This window comes from Symsagittifera roscoffensis, chromosome 8, assembly GCF_963678635.1.
Source record: "Symsagittifera roscoffensis chromosome 8, txSymRosc1.1, whole genome shotgun sequence".
Taxonomy (NCBI): Eukaryota; Metazoa; Xenacoelomorpha; order Acoela; family Convolutidae; genus Symsagittifera; species Symsagittifera roscoffensis.
The window spans coordinates 26,605,749-26,618,378 of NC_087069.1; the positions used below are offsets into that span (position 1 = coordinate 26,605,749).

The 12,630-nt window shown below is 33.8% G+C and overlaps 1 protein-coding gene and 3 non-coding genes across 4 annotated transcripts in view; all 4 read right to left on the bottom strand.

Moving 5' to 3' along the window:
- Positions 1 to 12,630, bottom strand: part of LOC134853716 (vinculin-like) — a 325,677-nt gene that overhangs the window by 158,612 nt on the left and 154,435 nt on the right. The gene's annotated exons all lie outside the window — the stretch shown is intronic.
- Trnaq-cug (transfer RNA glutamine (anticodon CUG)) lies at positions 1,781 to 1,852 on the bottom strand. Its single transcript has one exon. It is a non-coding gene; the product is annotated as a tRNA-Gln (tRNA).
- Positions 4,816 to 4,887, bottom strand: Trnaq-cug (transfer RNA glutamine (anticodon CUG)). Its single transcript has one exon. It is a non-coding gene; the product is annotated as a tRNA-Gln (tRNA).
- On the bottom strand, positions 6,118 to 6,189 carry Trnaq-cug (transfer RNA glutamine (anticodon CUG)). The gene has a single exon. It is a non-coding gene; the product is annotated as a tRNA-Gln (tRNA).

Below are 12,630 nucleotides of genomic sequence, written 5' to 3' on the forward strand. Positions count from 1 at the left end.
CAAAATTTCCGCAGTTCATTTATCAAAATCTAGATTTCAGCACATACTTTTATTTTTTTGAAACAAAAAAAATTCATTGTAAAAAACTTATTGCAGTTCCACAGTTCTCAGGACTTCTCAAAAAAAAATGCCAGAATCTGATGTTGAAACAAACTGTTGAACACGGCGGTACGATCAAGGCAAAATGGATATATGAGAATGGCAATGGAGCCAATGATCAAAGAGCTGATTCATCGTATATAAATGATTCTTATCTACAGGTAAGCCAACAAATATAGGAAAAAAACTTCAGGCAAATTTAACTGAAATAAATCTACAATTAACTGAACTAAATCAACTAAGTATGACAACCTGGTGAGCGTGGGTGGTTATGTGATCAATTTCACAAAACTGTGATTCATTAGTTGTCTAAAAAAACTTTTGCATGAAGATGAATCTTGATGTTTCAAGAATAGCCGACAAAACCACGTTCTGGTTTCACCGAGATTTTAACTCAGATCTTTGGATTCAGAGTCCCAGGTGCTGACCAATATAACATGAGACCCGATAATCTCGATTACCACAGCAGCAACAATTCTACTGTATAAAGAACAGTCTCAAGCCACAGCGTTAATTAATATCGAATAGCCAGAGCAAAAACTGTTTCATTTTTGAGAACAAAATGTCAGCGACTCATTTATCAAAATCTAGATTTCATTTTATTTTTTGAACAATAAAACTCATTGTAAAAAACTTATTGTAGTTCCAGAGTTCTCAGGAATTTTCAAAAAAAACCAAAAACTGATGTTCAAAACAAACTGTTGAACACGACGGTTAGAGTCGGAAAAATTGATGTATGAGAATGGCAATGAAGCCAATAATCAAAGAGCTGATTCATCGTAAATGAATGACTCTTATCTACAGGTAAGCCTACTATTATAGGAAAAAACGTGAGGCAAATTTAACTGAAATAAATCTACAATTAACTGAACTAAATCAACTAAGTATGACAACCTGGTGAGCGTGGGTGGTTATGTGATCAATTTCGTAAAAATGTGATTCATAAGTTGTTCAAAATCTTTTTTAAGGTGCATGAAGATGAATCTTGATGCTTCAAGAATAGCCGACAATATCAAGTTCAGGTCTCAACGAGATTTGAACTCGGATCTTTGGATTCAAAGTCCATGGTGCTAACCATTACACCATGAGACCTGAAAATAACAATGACCACAGCAGTAACAATTCTACTGTACAAAGAACAGTCTCAAGCCAAAGCCTTAATTAATATCGAATGGCCTGAGCAAAAACTGTTCCAATTTTGACAACAAAATTTCCGCAGTTCATTTATCAAAATCTAGATTTCAGCACATACTTTTTTTTTTTTGAAACAAAAAAAATTCATTGTAAAAAACTTATTGCAGTTCCACAGTTCTCAGGACTTCTCAAAAAAAAATGCCAGAATCTGATGTTCAAACAAACTGTTGAACACGGCGGTACGATCAAGGCAAATTGGATATATGAGAATGGCAATGGAGCCAATGATCAAAGAGCTGATTCATCGTATATAAATGATTCTTATCTACAGGTAAGCCAACAAATATAGGAAAAAAACTTCAGGCAATTTAACTGAAATAAATCTACAATTAACTGAACTAAATCAACTAAGTATGACAACCTGGTGAGCGTGGGTGGTTATGTGATCAATTTCGTAAAAATGTGATTCATAAGTTGTTCAAAATCTTTTTTAAGGTGCATGAAGATGAATCTTGATGCTTCAAGAATAGCCGACAATATCAAGTTCAGGTCTCACCGAGATTTGAACTCGGATCTTTGGCTTCAGAGTCCAAGGTGCTAACCATTACACCATGAGCCCTGAAAATAACAATCACCAGAGCAGCAACAATTCTACTGTATAAAGAACAGTCTCAAGCCACAGCGTTAATTAATATCAAATAGCCAGAGCAAAAACTGTTTCATTTTTGAGAACAAAATGTCAGCGACTCATTTATCAAAATCTAGATTTCATTTTATTTTTTGAACAATAAAACTCATTGTAAAAAACTTATTGTAGTTCCAGAGTTCTCAGGAATTTTCAAAAAAAAAAAAAAAAAAAAACTGATGTTCAAAAGAAACTGTTGAACACGACGGTTAGAGTCGGAAAAATTGATGTATGAGAATGGCAATGAAGCCAATAATCAAAGAGCTGATTCATCGTAAATGAATGACTCTTATCTACAGGTAAGCCTACAATTATAAGAAAAAACGTGAGGCAAATTTAACTGAAATAAATCTACAATTAACTGAACTAAATCAACTAAGTATGACAACCTGGTGAGCGTGGATGGTTATGTAATCAATTTCGTAAAACTGTGATTCAAAAGTTGTTCAAAATCTTTTTTCAGGTGCATGAAGATAAATCATGATGCATCAAGAATAGCCGACAAAATCACGTTCAGGTCTCATCGAGATTTCAACTCAGATCTTTGGATTCAGAGTCCCAAGTGCTGACCAATATAACATGAGACCCGATAATCTCGATTACCACAGCAGCAACAATTCTACTGTATAAAGAACAGTCTCAAGCCACAGCGTTAATTAATATCGAATAGTCAGAGCAAAAACTTTTTCATTTTTGGAAACAAAATGTCAGCCATTCATTTATCAAAATCTAGATTTCAGCACATAATTTTACTTTTTTTGAAACTATAAAATTCATTGTAAAAAATTAATTGTAGTTCCACAGTTCTCAGGAATTTTCAAAAAAAGCCAAAATCTGATGTTCAAAAAAAACTGTTGAACACGTCGGTACGATCAAGGCAAAATGGATATATGAGAATGGCAATGCAGCCAAAAATCAAAGAGCTGATTCATCGTAAATAAAAGATTCTTATCTACAGGAAGCCTACAAATATAGGAAAAAACTTTGGCAAATTTAACTGAAATAAATCTACATTTAACTGAACTAAATCAACTAAGTATGACAACCTGGTCAGCGAGGATGGTTATGTGATCAATTTCACAAAACTGTGATTCATTAGTTGTTTTAAAAAATATTGCATGAAGATGAATCTTGATGTTTCAAGAATAGTCGACAAAACCACGTTCAGGTTTCACTGAGATTTCAACTTAGATCTTTCGATTCAGAGTCCCAAGTGCTGACCAATATAACATGAGACCCGATAATCTCGATTACCACAGCAGCAACAATTCTTCTGTATAAAGAACAGTCTCAAGCCACAGCATTAACTAATATCGAATAGCCAGAGCAAAAACTGTTTCATTTTTTGAAACAAAATGTCAGCCATTCATTTTCAAAATCTAGATTTCAGCGCATAATTTTATTATTTTTTTGAAACTATAAAACTCATTGTAAAATTTTTTTTGTAGTTCTACAGTTCTCAGGAATTTTCAAAAAAAAAGCCAAAATCTGATGTTCAACAAACTGTTGAACACGACGGTTAGAATCGGAAAAATGGATGTATGAGAATAGCAATGAAGCCAATAATCAAAGAGCTGATTCATCGTAAATAAATGATTCTTATCTACAGGTAAGCCTACAATTATAGTAAAAAACTTGAGGCAAATTTAACTGAAATAAATCTACAATTAACTGAACCAAATCAACTAAGTATGACAACCTGGTGAGCGTGGGTGGTTATGTGATCAATTTCGTAATACTGTGATTCATAAGTTGTTCAAAATCTCTTTTAAGGTGCATGAAGATGAATCTTGATGCTTCAAGAATAGCCCACAAAATAGCGTTCAGGTCGCACCGAGATTGGAACTCGGATCTTCGGATTCAGAGTCCAAGGTGCTAACCATTACACCATTAGACCTGCAACTATCAAATACCACAGCAGTATCAATTCTACTGTTCAAAGTACAGTCTCAAGCCAAAGCGTTAATTAATATCGAATAGCCTGAGCAAAAACTGTTCCAACATAATTTCCGCAGTTCATTTATCAAAATCTAGATTTTGGCACTGACTTTCACTTTATTAATACAATAAAACTCATTGTGAAAAACTTATTTTATAGTTTCACAGTTCTCAGGACTTTAAAAATTGACAAGAAATGATGTTATAACGTTTTGTTGAACACGTCGGTACAATCAAGGGAAAATGGATATATGATCAGCGGCAACAGAGCTGATTCATTGTAAATAAATGTTTCTAATCTACAGCAGGGCCAACATTTAGAAAACAATGATATCACCGATATTTGGACTCGGATCTTTGAATTCAGAGTCCAACGTGCTAAGCATTATACCATAAAACATGATACTTACAATTGCCACAGCAGTAACAATTCCTTCTTTACAGAGAGCACTCTCATAGCAAAACGTTATTTAAAACCAAACAGCCCAAACAAAAACTGTTACAATGTGGAAATTAAAATCACCGGAGTTCAATTATTAAGATTTACATTTTGGCACAGAATTTTGAAATTTTGATAGGGAAGAACTCATCGTTAAAAAACTTATTGGCAGTTCCACAGTTCTCAGGACATTTCAAAAAGGAGGCCATCAACTGATAATTAAACAATTCGTTAAACACGTTGATACAATCAAGGGAAAATTATCATACGAGAAACCGCAATAATCTAAGAGCTGATTCATCGTAAAAAATTGATTCTTATCTACAGCAAGGCCTACTATTAGAAAAAAAAACATGAAGCAGTCTTATCTCTTTAATTCAAATAATTATGACAATCTGATAAGCGTGCGTGGTTATGTGATCAACTTTATAAAACGGTGATTCATTAATTGTCTAAAATCTTTTTCAGGCGCAAGAAGCTGACTCTTGTTGTTTCAAGAAACGCCGACTAAATCACATTCAGTTCTCACCGAGATTTGAACTCGGATCTTTCGATTCAGAGTCCAAGGTGCTAACCATTACACCACGAGACCTGATACTGAAGGCTACCACAGTTTACAGTTGCTACTGTAAAAAGACAAGTCTCAAGGTAAAGCGTTAATTATCATCAAATAGCCTGAGCAACATGTTCCGATTTTGAAAACAAATTTCCGCAGTTCATTTATCAAAATCTAGATTTTGGCACAGACTTTTTACTTTTTTTCATACAATCAAACTCATTGTGAAAAAATTATTTTGCAGTATCACAGTTCTCAGGATTTTTCAAAAAAAATTCCAAGAACTGATGTAGAAACAATTTGTTGAACACGTCGGTACGATCAAGGGGAAACGGATAGATGAGAATGGCACTGAAGTCAATAAGCAAAGAGCTGATTCATCGTAAATAAAAGATTCTTATCTACAGGTAAGCCTACAAAAATAGGAAAAAAACTTTAGGCAAATTTAACTGAAATAAATCTACAATTAAATGAACTAAATCAACTAAGTATGACAACCTGGTGAGCGTGGATGGTTATGTGATCAATTTCGCAAAACTGTGATTCATTAGTTGTCTAAAAAAACTTTTTGCATGAAGATGAATCTTGATGTTTCAAGAATAGCAGACAAACAAAACCACGTTCAGGTTTCACCGAGATTTCAATTCAGATCTTTGGATTCAGAGTCCCAGGTGGTGATCAATAAAACATGAGACGCGATAAACTCGATTAACACAGCAGCAACAATTCTACTGTATAAAGAACAGTCTCAAGCCACAGCGTTTATTAATATCGAATAGCCAGATCAAAAACTGTTTCATTTTTGGAAACAAAATGTCAGCCATTCATTTATCAAAATCTAGATTTCAGCACATAATTTTTTCTTTTTTTTTGAAACTATAAGACTCATTGTAAAAAACTTATTGTAGTTCCACAGTTCTCAGGAAATTTCAAAAAAGCCAAAATCTGATGTTCAACAAACTGTCGGAAAAATGGACGTATGAGAATGGCAATGAAGCCAATAATCAAAGAGCTGATTCATCGTAAAAAAAAAACGATTCTTATCTACAGGTAAGCCTACAATTATAGGAAAAAACTTGAGGCAAACTTAACTGAAATAAATCTACAATTAATTGAACCAAATCAACTAAGTATGACAACCTGGTGAGCGTGGGTGGTTATGTGATCAATTTCGTAAAGCTGTGATTCATAAGTTAATCAAAATCTTTTTTAAGGTGCATGAAGATAAATCTTGATGCTTCAAGAATAGCCGACAAAATCACGTTCAGGTCTCACCGAGATTTGAACTCGGATCTTTGGATTCAGAGTCCAAGGTGCTAACCATTACACCATGAGACCTGCAACTATCAATTACCACAGCAGTATCAATCCTACTGTACAAAGAACAGTCTCAAGCCAAAGCGTTAATCAATATCGAATAGCCTGAGCAGAAACTGTTCCAATTTTGACAACATAATTTCCGCAGTTCATTTATCAAAATCTAGATTTTGTCACTGACTTTCACTTTATTAATACAATGAAACTCATTGTGAAAATCTTATTTTATAGTTTCACAGTTCTCAGCACTTTAAAAACTGACAAGAAATGATGTTATAACGTTTTGTTGAACACTTCGGTACAATCAAGGAAAAATGGATATATGATCAGCGGCAACAGAGCTGATTCATTGTAAATAAATGTTTCTTATCTACAGCAAGGCCAACAATTAGAAAATAATGATATCACCGATATTTGAACTCGGATCTTTGAATTCAGAGTCCAACGTGCTAAACATTATAACATAAAACATGATAGTTACAATTGCCACAGCAGTAACAATTCCTTCTTTAAAGAGAGCATTCTCTTAGCAAAAGGTTATTTAAAACTAAACAGCCTTAACATAAACTGTTCCAATGTGGAAATTAAAATAATCGGAGTTCATTTATAAAGATTTACATTTTGGCACAGAATTTTGAAATTTTGATAGAGAAGAACTCATCGTTAAAAACTTATTGGTAGTTCCACAGTTCTCAGGACTTTTCAAAAAAGAGGCCATCAACTGATAATTAAAGAATTCGTTAAACACGTTGGTACAATTAAGGGAAAATGATTATACGAAAAACAGCAATATTCTAAGAGCTTATTCATCGTAAAAATTAGATTCTTACCTACAGCAAGGCCTACTAATAGAAAAAAAACAAGAAGCAGTCTTATCTGCTTAAATCAAATAATCACGACAATCTGATGAGCGTGCGTGGTTATGTGATCAACTTTATAAAACTGTGATTCATTAATTGTCTAAAATCTTTTTTCAGGTGCAAGAAGCTGATTCTTGTTGTTTCAAGAATGCCGACTAAATCACATTCAATTCTCACCGAGATTTCAACTCGGATCTTTCGATTCAGAGTCCAAGGTGCTAACCATTACACCACGAGACCTGATAATGAAGATTACGACAGTTTACAAATGCTACTGTAAAAAGAACAAACTCAAGGTAAAGCGTTAATTATCATCAAATAGCCTGAGCAACAACTGTTCTGATTTTGAAAACAAAATTTCCGCAGTTCATTTATCAAAATCTAAAGTTTGGCACAGTCTTTTTACTTTTTCGATACAATTAAACTCATTGTGACAAACTTATTTTGCAGTATCACAGTTCTCAGGATTTTTCAAAAAAAAATGCTAAGAACTGATGTTGAAACAATTTGTTGAACACGTCGGTACGATCAAGGGAAAACGGATAGATGAGAATAGCAATGAAGTCAATAATCAAAGAGCTGATTCATCGTAAGTAAATTATTCGTTTCTTTAGATAGGCCTACTAATAGAAAAACTTGGAGCAAAATAAATTGAAATAAATCCGCAATTAACTGAACTAAATCTACTAGGTATGACAATCTGGTGAGCGTGGGTGGTTATGTGATCAATTTCACAAAACTGTGATTCATTAGTTGTCTAAAAACTTCTTTTAAGTGAGAAGATGAATCTTGATGTTTCAAGAATAGCCGACAAAATCACGTTCCGGTTTAACCGAGAATTCAATTCATATCTTTGGATTCAGAGTCCCAGGTGCTGACCAATAAACCATGAGACCCGATAATCCCGATTATCACAGCGGTAACAATTCCTATATTACAAAGAACAGTCTCAAGTTAAAGCGTTAATTAACATCAAATAGCCTGAGCAAAAACTGTTCCAGTTTTAAAAACAAAAGGGCCGCAGTTCATTTATCAAAATCAAGAGTTCGTCATATATTTTTTTTTGAAACAATAAAACTCATTGTAAAAAACTTATTGTTGTTTCACAGTTCTGAGGATATTTCAACAAAAAGCCAAAATCTGATCTTCAGAAAAACTGTTGAACACGTCAGTTAGAGTCAGAAAAATGGTTGTATGAGAATGGCAATGAAGCCAATAACCAAGAAGCTGAGTATCGAAAATAAATGAATCTTATCTACAGGTAACCCTACAGTTATAGAAAATAAACTTGAGGCAAATTTAACTAAAATAAATCTACGATTAACTGAACTAAATCAACTAAGTATGACAACCTGGTGAGCGTGGGTCTAAAATCTTTTTTTAAGTACATGAAAAAGAATCTTGATGTTTCAAGAATAGCCGACAAAATCACGTTCAGGTTTCACCGAAATTTCAACTCAGATCTTTGGATTCAGAGTCCAAGGTGCTAACCAATATAACATGAGACCCGATAATCTGGATTAACACAGCAGCAACAATTCTACTGAATAAAGAACACTCTCACGCCAAAGCGTTAATTAATATTGAACAGCCTGAGCAAAAACTGTTCCAATTTTGACCACATAATTTCCGCTGTTCATTTCTCAAAATCTAGATTTTGGCACGGACTTTCGCTTTATTGATACAATAAAATTCATTGTGAAGAACTTATTTTAAAGTTTCACAGTTCTCAGGACTTTGAAAAAAAAAACAAGAATGATGTTATAACATTTTGTTGAACACGTCGGTGCAATCAAGGGAAAATGGATATATGAGAAGCGGCAACAGAGCTGATTCATTGTAAATAAATGTTTCTTATCTACAGCAAGGCCAACAATTAGAAAAAAAAGGATATCACCGGTTTTTGAACTCGGATCTTTGAATTCAGAGTCCAGCGTGCTAAACATTATACCATAAAACATGGTACTTACAATTACCATAGCAGTAACAACTATGAAATTAAAATAATCGGAATTCGTTTAAAAAAATTTAGATTTTGGCACAGAATTTTAAATTATTGACAGAGTAGAACTCATCCTTAAAAAACTTATTGGTAGTTCCACAGTTCTCAGAACTTTTCAAAAAGAAGGCCATCAACTGATAATTAGACAATTCGTTAAACACGTTGGTACAATCAAAAGAAAATGATTATACGAGAAACCGCAATAACCTAAGAGCTGATTCATCGTAAAACACTGATTCTTATCTGTTTAATTCAACTAATTATGACAATCTGATGAGCGTGCGTGGTTATGTGATCAACTTTATAAACCTGTGATTCATTGATTGTCTAAAAACTTTTTTCAGGTGCAAGAAGCTGATTCTTGTTGTTTCAAGAAAAGCCGACTAAATCACATTCAGTTCTCACCGAGATTAGAAATTGGATCTTTCGATTCAGAATCCAAGGTGCTAACCATTACACCACGAGACCTGTTACTGAAGATTACCACAGTCTCAAGGTAAAGCGTTACTTATCATCAAATAGCCTGAGCAACAACTGTTCCGATTTTGAAAACAAATTTCCGCAGTTCATTTATCAAAATCTTTTTACTTTTTTGATACAATTAAACTCATTGTGACGAACTTATTTTGCAGTATCACAGTTCTCAGTATTTTTCAAAAAAAATGCTAAGAACTGATGTTAAAACAATTTGTTGAACACGTCGGTAGGATCAAGGGAAAACGGATAGATGAGAATAGCAACGAAGCCAATAATCAAAAGCTGATTCATCGTAAATAAAGAATTCTTATCTACAGCTAGGCCTACTATTAGAAAAACTTGGAGCAAAATTAATGGAAATAAATCCACAATTAACTGAACTAATTCTGAAATGTATGACAAACTGGTGAGCGCGGGTGTTAATGTGATCAAATTAATGAGACTGTGATTCATTAATTGTCCAAAAAGTTTTTTTTTAGTTAGATGAACGTGAATCTTGATGTTTCATGAATAGCCGACAAAATCAAGGTCAGGCCTCATAGAAATTTGAAATCGGATCTCTCAACTCAGAGTCAAAGGTTCTAAGCCTTACACCACCAGACCTGATATTACCGTGTACCACAGCAGCAAACATTCCTACTGTACAAAGAACAGTCTCAAGGTAAATCGTTAATTATCATCAAATAGCCTGAGTAACAACTGTTCAAGTAACAATAGCCTGAGTAACAAGAAAAGCCGACTAAATCACATTCAGTTCTCACCGAGATTAGAAATTGGATCTTTCGATTCAGAATCCAAGGTGCTAACCATTACACCACGAGACCTGTTACTGAAGATTACCACAGTCTCAAGGTAAAGCGTTACTTATCATCAAATAGCCTGAGCAACAATTGTTCCGATTTTGAAAACAAATTTCCGCAGTTCATTTATCAAAATCTAGATTTTAGCATAGACTTTTTACTTTTTTGAAACAATTGAACTCATTGTGAAAAATCTATTTTGTAGTTTCACAGTTCCCAGGACTTTTCAAAAAAAAATGCCAGGAACGGATGTAGAAAAAATTTGTGGAACACGTCGGTATGATCAAGGGAAAACGGATAGATGAGAATAGCAACGAAGCCAATAATCAAAAGCTGATTCATCGTAAATAAAGAATTCTTATCTACAGCTAGGCCTACTATTAGAAAAACTTGGAGCAAAATTTATGGAAATAAATCCACAATTAACTGAACTAATTCTGAAATGTATGACAAACTGGTGAGCGCGGGTGATAATGTGATCAAATTAATGAGACTGTGATTCATTAATTGTCCAAAAAGTTTTTTTTAGTTAGATGAACGTGAATCTTGATGTTTCATGAATAGCCGACAAAATCAAGGTCAGGCCTCATAGAAATTTGAAATCGGATCTCTCAACTCAGAGTCAAAGGTTCTAAGCCTTACACCACCAGACCTGATATTACCGTGTACCACAGCAGCAAACATTCCTACTGTACAAAGAACAGTCTCAAGGTAAATCGTTAATTATCATCAAATAGCCTGAGTAACAACTGTTCAAGTAACAATAGCCTGAGTAACAAGAAAAGCCGACTAAATCACATTCAGTTCTCACCGAGATTAGAAATTGGATCTTTCGATTCAGAATCCAAGGTGCTAATCATTACACCACGAGACCTGTTACTGAAGATTACCACAGTCTCAAGGTAAAGCGTTACTTATCATCAAATAGCCTGAGCAACAACTGTTCCGATTTTGAAAACAAATTTCCGCAGTTCATTTATCAAAATCTAGATTTTGGCATAGACTTTTTACTTTTTTGAAACAATTGAACTCATTGTGAAAAATCTATTTTGTAGTTTCACAGTTCCCAGGACTTTTCAAAAAACAAATGCCAGGAACGGATGTAGAAAAAATTTGTGGAACACGTCGGTATGATCAAGGGAAAACAGATAGATGAGAATAGCAACGAAGCCAATAATCAAAAGCTGATTCATCGTAAATAAAGAATTCTTATCTACAGCTAGGCCTACTATTAGAAAAACTTGGAGCAAAATTTATGGAAATAAATCCACAATTAACTGAACTAATTCTGAAATGTATGACAAACTGGTGAGCGCGGGTGATAATGTGATCAAATTAATGAGACTGTGATTCATTAATTGTCCAAAAAGTTTTTTTTAGTTAGATGAACGTGAATCTTGATGTTTCATGAATAGCCGACAAAATCAAGGTCAGGCCTCATAGAAATTTGAAATCGGATCTCTCAACTCAGAGTCAAAGGTTCTAAGCCTTACACCACCAGACCTGATATTACCGTGTACCACAGCAGCAAACATTCCTACTGTACAAAGAACAGTCTCAAGGTAAATCGTTAATTATCATCAAATAGCCTGAGTAACAACTGTTCCGATTTTGAAAACAAATTTCCGCAGTTCATTTATCAAAATCTAGATTTTGGCACAGACTTTTTACTTTTTTGAAACAGTTGAACTCATTGTGAAAAATCTATTTTGTAGTTTCACAGTTCCCAGGACTTTTCAAAAAAAATGCCAGGAACGGATGTAGAAAAAATTTGTGGAACACGTCGGTATGATCAAGGGAAAATGGATAGATGAAAATAGCAACAAAGTCAATAATCAAAAAGCTGATTCATCGTAAAAAAATTATTCATAAATACAGCTAGGCCTTCAATTAGAAAAACTTAAAGCAAAATTAACTGAAACAAAATCCACAATTGACTGAGCTAAGTGACTCATTAGTTGTCTGAAATGTTTTTAGATAGATGAAGATGAATTTTGACGTTTCAAAAATAGCCGAAATTCAAAGTCAGACCTCACAGAGATTTGCGCTAGAATCTTTGGATTTTGAGTCAAAGATGCTAACCTTAACACCATGAGAACTGAAAATACCACAGCAGCAACAATTCCTACTGTAAAAAGAACGGTCTCAAGGTAAAGCATTAATTAACAGCAAATAGCCTGAGCAAAAACTGTTCCAATTTGGGCACAGACTTTTACTTTTTCGATACAATAAAACTCATTTGAAAAACTTATTTTGTAGTTTCACACTATTCAGGACTTTTCAAAAAAAAACGCCAAGAACTGATGTTGAAATAATTAGTTAA